The sequence below is a fragment of the Dendrobium catenatum genome, unplaced genomic scaffold, assembly GCF_001605985.2.
Source record: "Dendrobium catenatum unplaced genomic scaffold, ASM160598v2 fragScaff_scaffold_1639, whole genome shotgun sequence".
NCBI classification, from domain to species: domain Eukaryota; kingdom Viridiplantae; phylum Streptophyta; class Magnoliopsida; order Asparagales; family Orchidaceae; genus Dendrobium; species Dendrobium catenatum.
The window spans coordinates 1,784,843-1,794,344 of record NW_021320101.1 but is presented as its reverse complement, the minus strand read 5'-3'; positions in this window follow the sequence as shown (position 1 = coordinate 1,794,344).

Below are 9,502 nucleotides of genomic sequence, written 5' to 3'. Positions count from 1 at the left end.
ATTATAGAAAGATGCCATAGGACTTCTAGCCGATCTAGAAGCAAAAGCCTCCAAAACATCATCCCAGTAACCCTCCATGTTGATCCAGTAATTTTTGAACATAAATCTGACAGATAATGGCTTATCATGAGTGGAGTTAAAAATTAGAGGTGAATGGTCAGAGCCAAGAGGTGGCTCTACAGTGTAGTAAGCAGTAGGCAAAAAGTCCAATAAGGCATTGTTAACCAAAACTCTATCCAGTTTAATGTGGATAGGATTGTCCGCTCTTTGGTTGTGCCAAGTGAAAAAAAGACCCGTGGAGGAAAGATCCTGAACACCACAATTAAAGATCATGCTATTAAGTTCTCCCAATCTGCCATTGGAAGACATAGTGCCCCCAGCTTTCTCAGTTTCATATCTGTAACAGTTAAAGTCTCCCATTATGACCCACGGTTGGTCAAGAGGGGGAGATGAGGAAGTAAGAGACTCCCAGAGATGTTTCCAGTCCTCCACAGCATTGGAGGCATAAATCACTGAGAGGAAGATAGGTGGGAAAGATCCCACCGAAAGAATCCCATGAATGAATTGGGATGAGGTGGAAATTGGATTAAAGGAGAAAACCGAGCTATCCCACTTAATCCAAATCCTACCCAACGTAGAGTCCCCAAAATTATGATAATTGCCTTCATTCTCAAAGAGGCGATGAGAACGTAAAAACCAAGGATCCGCAGCAGAGGAAGGAGAAATCTTGGCTTCCAAAACACATAACAATTTAAGATCATGAGAACTAATCAAAGACTTGCAAAAACTCACTTTTTCCGGGTTATTAAAACCCCGAACATTCCAACTAGCAAATTTAGGGAGAGACATTAAGAACTTTGACCTTTGGCCTTCTTGGCCGACTTTCCTTTCAACTGTTTGGGCTTAGTAGGAGTTTTAACTTTGTCAGATGAAGATCTGGTATTGTGTTGGTTCTTATCAGATTTGCTCGATTGCCCAGGATCATCAACAGAAACCGAGACGGAAGCAGATTCAGATTCAGAGACGGATTCAATAGTTTCAGCTATAAAGTGGTCTAAAATCTGGTTGCCAAGTTGGTTTAGATCTCCTCGTATGCTTTTTGTTTCGTTAGTTTCTGATGATAACGCAGCAGCAGTGCAACTGATTACATGCCTGCTCCATGTTGTTCTCTGCCACCTCCTGACGCTGGCGATTGCAACAAGCATCTCAGCCGACAGTCCATAACTATCTGATTCATCATCGATGCATGGCTGGAAGCTCTCGTAGCTTTTGGACTTTACTGATTTCTCATAACTTCTGACAATCATCCTATATGGAGAGCACAAGTTATCAAAGTTTTCAAAGTCATTGGGTTCCATGGATTTCTTGATGGCACTTCACCATCACCTAGCAAGTGTACGTTCAACTCAGATGGTGTTCCATCGGTGTTCTTGCCTACAATCAATGAATGTTAATTGATCAGAATTTAACGGTTGCCCTATACTCTATTATTTCCTCCTCTTCTATCCTATGTGCTCAATCTTGAGACATGTCATGACGTGTGGTTAAATATTGACAAACAAATTTAATTTACAAATTCATGGTGTATTCTTTAACTCAAAAATGAGCTCCATCATCTTACTATGAATGATATTCTATGACACAATATATGTCCTTAATTAAATCCAAATTCAATGCCATTAATGTTGCAGGAAGCACCATTGATTCTGAGGATATTATCTTGTACAACTTGAATGGTTTTCCTTCATCCTGTAATGCTTTCAAAACTTTCATTTGCACAAATTTTCGGCCAATGAGCCTTGATGATCTATACTCCTTATTATACAATGAAGAAATAAACTTAACAGTTGAAGCTTTACGGGAAGCTCGTCTTTCTGATCGTACAGAACCTATTGTAGCCCTTACTACATTTAGAGGCAGAGGTAGAGGAAGATCACTCACTACTCGTGGACGTTTGTATGCCCGTGGAAATCGTACTGTTGGATGAGGATCACGACCTAACCTAAGATCTATGGAATGTCAAATCTGCCTAAAATTTGGCCACACTGCTACTTAGTGCTGGTTTTGTTCTGATCTCAACTATCAACCACAATCCTCAACGGCTCTTTCTACTACCACAAACACTTCAATTCATGATTGGAACCATGATACTAGTGCTTCTGCTCATCTTGTAATGCTTTCAAAACTTTCTACTTCTTCCACCTTATATGCATCACAAGCTTCCATCAAAAGTTATGCAATAAGTTTTCCTTGGATATGTTGAAGCATCAAAAGGCTATCTATGTCTAAATTTAGCCACGCAAAAAGTTTGCATTGCAAGCATTGTTTCCTTTAATGAACAAATTTTCCACTTAAATAATCTTCTCCATATAATATCTATTCATCCTCTCCTCATCACCCCTCCTACTCTCCTCCTCTAACACTTGTTCCACCACTCCATTCAATTTCTTACATACCTCCAGCCTCCACTATATCCCCAATACCAATTCAAAATCTAATTACCTCCACCCACTCACCCACCTCTTCACATAGCAATCCATCATCAACTTCTTCAAATTCTCAACCAAATCTACCTCCACCTATACTCAAAGTTCATCCTATGATTACCATATTCTAATGAAGAATAGTAGGTTGGATATGTGGAAGGACTAGTAGAGTGTAATAATTTGAGAATGGAGTGTGGTTTGAGATGACCATATTCAACAACCAAATTTCCTCATTAGAGGAAGGTCATGTCTGATGAATTTCAAGCACTTTAAAATCAAGCTACTTGGACTCTAATTGCTCCACATTCTACTCAAAATGATCTTGGCAGTAAGTGGATTTTTTGAACGAAATTGCATGATGATGACACCGTGGAAAGGTATTGTTGACCTCTTTTTGTTTAAGGTTAACTAAACCAAATTCAAACTCAATCTGAACTTAAATTAAAATACAATCCAAATCAAATCCAAATCCCTTCAATTGGATGTCACCTAATGACTATCATTTGACCCCTCCTACTCTATCATTAGAAATCACCTAAATGATTTTCAATGAGATGGGTATATCAAATCCAATCAACCTAATCCAAAATCAAAGCCAAATCCAAAATTTCAAAACAAAAGTCAAGGCTGAAGTACCTTATTCCATAATCTATTTTAAGTGGTTTTGTAATCATCTCAAAACCAAATCAAATGACCTAAGATTCATGCTTTGTCAATTGCATATTGATTATACATATCCCTAGGGTCAACCCTCGAAATTTGGGAGCAACCTAAACTATATAACCCCCAAAACTTTATTGAATTTCAAGTACTGTAAATCCTTTAAATATTTATAGCCTATGCCACTAGACTATACATCTTGTGGAATTTGAACTTGAAAATCTCCCCAAAACTTTTGAACATGTTTATGATCATTGTTATGACATGTTAAACATAAAACTGAATTTTTGGTAGAATGTGATTGATCATAGTTAACCATGGGGCCACTTGAACTAAAAACCTCAAAACCCCTAAAAATTAAAAACCAAGGCCAGCCCCCTTAAATTAAAAGCATGACCAAGTTTATGCATTTGCTCAAAAATGAGCAAGTGATTGTTGTGTTTAGACTTCCTATGGATGACTTTTTATATGAATTTCTTTTGTTGGCTAACATGCAGTGAGTATAAAGTCTTTTTAAATTTTCATGTATATTTAAAATTAAAGGATTTGTGAAAGTTAATTAAAGTAGAATATTAGGTATCCAATTTGAAATCCAAAGAAAAAAGAAACATCTCTTATGGGAGAGTTAATTTCTTTCATTTGGAGATCCAAATTTGGATAACTTGGGATCCAAAGAGAAAGAAACACCCCTTCAAGGATAAATTATTTTCATTTGGATATCCGGACCTTAAGGATCTAAGGAGTCCAGTGAAAGGAGTTGAAGAAATGAAGATAAAAAATATATTTCACTTTAAAACTTGTCTCAATACATAGGATTAGAATCCATAATGTTGTCAATGGAGTTTGAACACTTTTAATTTATATAGGCCCTAGTTTGTAATTCAATGGCACTTGCGACATGACCTCTCATATTCATTTGGTATGATTTGATGTTTATGATTTTGTTTAAATTACATGTTTTAGAAATTGCATTTTTTTCATCATTATAAAAATTAATTTCTCATAATTAACATCTATAATTTTAAAATAAAAATTAAACCATAATGTTAATTTCAAGCTCAAATGAAAGAGCTTGATGATATTTTTAAAATTAGAAATTTGTGCCTTTGCAAATAAAAATTCCTAGCTCCGGCACTGGTTCACTACGAAGATTTGATAACAATAATTGATGATAAAATACCATAACTATCAATACTAAATATATGATTGAATATCATTATAATTCTTCAGAGTCACATGTAACTCTCTCTTAAATTTGACTATGATAGTTGGGATAAAGCTTACAGTTTTTTAATCTAAACTCATTAGAAAATAATATTTTCATCTTCTAATATGATATATCAGTCATGATGACGTGTTCAATTTTAAAATTTTTATTAAAAAATCCTAAATTTTATATTCAAAGTTTCCTCCAAATGTACGATGACATAGCTGTCGTAACGCCGCCGCACATTGCAGCGATGTTCCATCCGCAAATCTGTCACTATTTGCATTGGCTTGCTATATACCTAGCACGTCTTTTTTTGGAATTTAAATCCGTCTTAAATCTGGCATAAAATATTTGAGTTGGATTATGTCTGACACTAATATTTTTTTCGACGTGACTTTTAGTGTCAAAATATATTCAGCCACAAGTCTTATTTAGCGATGGATTTTGTTAGTTTAGTGGCAAATATGTCCACTGGAAAATGCTCAGTATAGCAAGCTGCCGAAAATCAGTCGTAAATTGCGGTGTAAAATTTTTGCCACAATTTACGATGAAAATTATTCCTTCTGATCCAACAGAAGAACGACGACAAGGTGTGACTTTAGATAGGACAGGAAGGAACGTCATCGAATGGAGCAAAGAAGTTATTTAGAGACTCGTTCAAAACAACCTGTCACGCGCAAGTCGAATAGCAACAAACAACTGGAGAACAACCAGAGCTCTAGCAACCAAGCACGCAGAGGAGATGTCAAAGCTGAGCAAAACCGAAGGAAGAAATTAAGGGCCGAGGAGTGAAGTCGAATAACAGGATGAGCAAATGAAATGGATGGCACAACCAATCGATTAGATATGTTACTTTGCGGCGAATTTGCAGTGGAAAATTCCGTTGCAAAATTATCGATATTTTTTGACAAAATCATATTCCATCGCAAAGTTCACAATAAAGAATGTATAACAATATCATAGTCATCTTTTGGAAACATTTTAGCTAACCAAAGATTAATTTGCAACACAAACCTCACATGCACTACATCCATCATTCTCCATCAATTAAGAGCTACATCATATTCTTTCATATTTTTAATGTATAATTTAATTATGTGCCTCCGCTCGTTCTTAATTTACTTGATTGCTGGTCATACTTGTGAAGATAATGAAAGATTGTCACGTACGCTACTATTTCAATCTCTTGCACGCGCAACAGTACTGCAGTCTTAAAATAGAAAAACTGAAGAGAAATAGCATATCTGTAATTCTGTTCATCTGAAATTTACCCTCCATCCTAAATTGGAAGAAAGCCGTTAATGTATTGTAGCGCACGCAGTTAATTTATTCTGGCCGATCATAGCCGAATTCATTTGTGCAGCTAGCAACAAATTGAAGATCTCTCATGCGCGCAGTTACTAACCTATTAATGAAAACGTTTATTTGTTTAATAAGGATGATTCATATACTGATAGCTACAGAACAAACTATTAGCTAGCGGATCATCCAAATATTATTTGTTTGAAGAGAAATAGATCGAGTCAGCCATTGCAATAATTGGAACTAAAATCATATATGGCAGGCATATATGCGCGTAGTTATACTTGATTAACAGTCCTAATTAGTAGCTAGTTATCCCCCAACAACGTCGGCCACAGTACCCTCTCCCCCTCTATTTAAGCCACAACAATCGATATGTCAGATCGATGCAATCGAAGCTGGCAGCCCATATATGCTAATTATTAGTCCGGCCATCAGCAATAATACTCAAAGTAAGCAACGTCCTGCAGCTAAGTAATTAACCCATCGAGAGGATCTTAAAATTATATTCTTTATTTAACATTCTAATTAATTAAATGCACGTTATAGTACGTACGTTTATTTATACATGCATGCATACAGGGAAGGAGGGATATATATTGGCAAGCAGCAGCAGCAGCAATATTAATATGGTACGAAGGTGGTGGTTGGTGGGCATGGCGCTTCTAGTCGGCGTGGCCGTGTTGTTGCCGACAGAGAGCGAAGCGAGTCGAAAGGGATTCATCGACCCAGATCCATTGAAGCGTGACCTTCCGCCATGCTCGGCGATAAGGGATCCCACCACTAAAAACTGCAGGCCTACTCCTGGAGATTCTTACCACAGGGGTTGCAATAAAATCAATCAGTGCAGGGGAGATGCGGATCAGAATATCATTCAATTCAATAATATTAGTACCAATTTTCAGCCCAGTTCTGGACAATATTTAACTCCGGATCCTCCAATTACCGGCCATTCCTAATTATCTAGCTAGCTAGCTAATTTATTATTTCATTAATTTTGAATAATGTACTCTAGCTTTTAACACCTCCAGAAATATATATATATTCAGCAAACACCATACATGCAAGCTGATCGAACTATATATAACTTTATGAATAAATGCATTATTATTATTATTATTATTTATTTTATAAATATTCGCGACAGTGAGGTTGCTTTTTTGCTTTTGTGATATTTTCATATTAAATTTTAAAATTTAATTTTATTTCACTCTGATGATTTTAATTCATATGTATATTGATATATCCTCAAAAAATTATTTTGATTGGACACGAATCTCGAGACAAAATCAAGCTAGAAACTTTAAAAATTAAATCTGGGATCAATTGAACTCCGATTTCAATAAACTTATAGTTAAACTAAGCGTCTCGGAAATACGAACTCAACGACACCATCGACTCAATTCGAGCACAAATGAGTCCAAATCAAGCACTCGAAGAGCTGTTGGAAAGTTCAATCCATAATTTGAGTTATCAAACGGTTTTCAATTATGATGTTCTTATAGTAGAATCGAGCGGCTCGAAGAGACAAATCCAACGAGCCCAAGATTGTCGAATTTTGACATCATTAAGACCTTCAAATTGTCGATATTTTTTGACAAACCATATTCCATCGCAAAGTTCATAAAAAAAATTTCGACAAAAAATTTTGTTTAAAATCCGTCAACATTTTCGACAAACCATGATATAATAATACTATATCATAATTGCTCGAAATTCTATAGTAAAGAATGTAGAACTATATCATAGTCATCTTTTGGAAACATTTTAGCTCACCAAAGATTAATTTGCAACACAAACCTCACATGCACTACATCCATCATTCTCCATCAATTAAGAGCTACATCATACTCTTTCATATTTTTAATGTATAATTTAATTATGTGCCTCCGCTCGCTCTTAATTTGCTTGATTGCTGATCATACTTGTGAAGATAATGAAAGATTGTCACGTACGCTACTATTTAAATCTCTTGTGCGAGCAATAGTACTGCAGTCTTAAAACAGAAAAACTAAAGAGAAATAGCATATATGTAATTTTGTTCATCTGAAATTTACCCTCCATCCTAAATTGGAAGAAAGTCGTTAATGTATTGTAGCGCGCGCAGTTAATTTATTCTGGCCGATCATGGCCGAATTCATTTGTGCAGCAACAAATTGAAGATCTCTCCTGCGCGCAGTTACAGTTACTAACCTATTAATGAAAACTTTTATTTTTTTTAATAAGGATGATTCATAGAGAACAAACTATTAGCTAGAGGATCATCCAAATATTATTTGTCTGAAGAGAAATAGATCGAGTCAGCCATTGTAATAATTGGAACTGAAAGCGTATCTGGCAGGCATATATGCGCGTAGTTATACTTGATTAACAGTCCTAATTAGTAGCTAGTTATCCCCCAACAGCGTCGGCCACAGTACCCCCTCCCCCTCTATTTTAGCCACAACAATTTATATGTCTGATCGATGCAATCGAAGCTGGCAGCCCATATATGCTAATTATTAGTCCGGCCATCAGCAATAATACTCAAAGTAAGCAACGTCCTGCAGCTAAGTAATTAACCCATCGAGAGGATCTTTAAATTATATTTTTTATTTAACATTCTAATTAATTAGATGCACGTTATAGTACGCACTTTTAATTATACATGCATGCAGGGAGGGAGGGAGGGATATATAATGGCAAGCAGCAGCAGCAGCAGCAGCAATATTAATATGGTATGAAGGTGGTGGTTGGTGGGCATGGCGCTGCTACTCGGCATGGCCGTGTTGTTGCCGACAGAGAGCGAGGCGAGTCGAAAGGGATTCATCGACCCAGATCCATTGAAGCGTGACCTTCCACCCTGCTGGACGATAAGGGATCCCATCACTAAAAACTGCAGGCCTACTCCTGGAGATTCTTACCACAGGGGTTGCAATAAAATTAATCAGTGCAGGGGGGAGATGCGGATCAGAATATCATTCAATTTAACAATTTTAGTACCAATTTTTAGCCCAGTTCTGGACAATATTTAACTCCGGAATCCGGATCCTCCAATTACCGACCATTCCTAATTATCTAGCTAGCTAGCTACTTTATTATTTCATTAATTTTGAATAATGTACTCTAGCTTTTAACACCTGCAGTAATATATATATATTCATCAAACACCATACATGCAAGCTGATCGAACAATATATAACTTTATGAATAAAGGCATTACTACTATCATCGTTTATTTTATAAATATTCACGACAGTGGGGTTGTTTTTGCTTTTCATATTATTTTCATATTAAATTTTGACATTTTATTTTTTTTATTTGATGACTTTAATTCTAATATATATATATATATATATCCTCAAAAAATTATTTTGATTGGACACGAATCTCGAGACAAAATCAAGCTAGAAACTTCAAAAATTAAATCCGGGATCACCTGAACTCCGATTTCAATGAACTTACAATCAAACTAAGCGTCTCGAAAATACGAACTCAACGACACCATCGGCTCAATCCGAGCCCAAATGTGTCCAAATCAAGCACTCGAAGCGCTGTTGGAAAGTTCAATCCATAATTTGAGTTATCAAACAGTTTTCAAATATGATGTTCTTATAATAGAATCGAGCGGCTCAACGAGACAAATCCAACGAGCCCAAGATCGTCGAATTCCTACATCATTAAGGATCCTTTTTCAATTGTTAAATTGAATTCATGTATAACTAATCTCCTAAATTTTAGGACGAATCAGTTTCTTGTACTTCAAACAAACCTAGTGAATTATTTTCAATGGGTGTGGCCCCGTGTTTTTTACCTTTCTAGAATTTTCCACGTAAAAATCTTGGTGTTTATATTTTCTTTATGT